Below are 1,341 nucleotides of genomic sequence, written 5' to 3'. Positions count from 1 at the left end.
CCCCCACTTTCCATTGTTTTACTTCAATGATAGGTTAGAATTTTGTGAATGAAAGATCATGCAGAATTATTATTATTATATATATATATATATATATATATATATATACATGCACACACACTGTATATATAACAGTATTTTTTATAAATATATTTAAATAATATAAATTTGAATACACATTAATTCAAGGTAGGTAATTTTCAACTTGTGGTAATATGTATCAAATATAAAGTGAACCATAACTTTTCTTAATTATTAATACATTGATTCTCAAGAAATATATTACAGAATGGCTAAAAGTTCCTTCAAGGACAATTTTACAATAGTAAAATTTAATAATAATAATTATTTGATAGACATTTGGTAAAGGTTCCTATTTTAAACCTGAATCAAAGTTTAATGAAATTCATTTACCAATATGAAAATATTAAATTATCAATAAGTATCAAGATAATGATTAAAAATTGCACAAAAGGTTCCCACTACGACAATTTGTCATTCGTAGTGCTAATTATGAGCATGGATACACAATAGTGGGGCTAGTCATAGAGTGAATGGCATTACATGGTTGCGCAAATTACTGTTTGTGGTAAATAGCCAAAAATTTGATGAGCTTCCCTTTGTGCCCATCTGTAAAACTTGACTCATAAAGTCATAACAATGGTGAATGTAACTGGATACAGAGAATTCCTCAGAACCAATAATACAGTCTTGACATGGACTGTGTTTGATAAATGTTGCGAAATACACTATGAGTTACCATTCATCATTCCTTTGTACTGAACACCAATTCAAGTACTTTTGCAAAGACAGACCGCACAAAAAGCTATTATAAGAAACGATATGTTCTGTGTTCTGATGTGATCTGTTAAAGTCAACAGGAGAAGATTTTATGAGGAAGAGCAGGTAAAAGTCTATCACCTGCTGTCATTTTTCTTGTCGTCCACTGTTTCCTGAATATTTTTTTTCTGCCTTTGGTTCATTGGTAATAGTAGTTTGTCAGCTAGTGCCCCTGGCTGGTGTCAGAGACCCCCCACCCCACCCAACCATAGTCAGACACTCTTTTCATGGTCAGGTGGCTGAGAGAGAAACCATATATCGGCCTCATAACCCACAGGAGGTTTGAATTGGGGACGAGACAGTTGTGAGAGAACGCAATCCATGGAACATCCTGTATTCTGATACATTGCGGAAAGAAGGAGAATAGCCCCGATGCGAGAATGAAAAATGTTTCGCCTCCAGCGACCTTCACCTTTCTTAATCAGGGACCCGCATGTATTGTCTGAGCAGTATCACCTTTACTGTTTTCCCATAGTGGCCAGTTGACCTATGGCCATCTGG

The sequence above is a fragment of the Sinocyclocheilus rhinocerous genome, unplaced genomic scaffold (genome assembly GCF_001515625.1).
Source record: "Sinocyclocheilus rhinocerous isolate Xijiao unplaced genomic scaffold, SAMN03320098_v1.1 scaffold1858, whole genome shotgun sequence".
Classification (NCBI taxonomy): Eukaryota; Metazoa; Chordata; class Actinopteri; order Cypriniformes; family Cyprinidae; genus Sinocyclocheilus; species Sinocyclocheilus rhinocerous.
The sequence above is the reverse complement of the archived record's forward strand: the minus strand, read 5'-3'. Positions refer to the sequence as shown.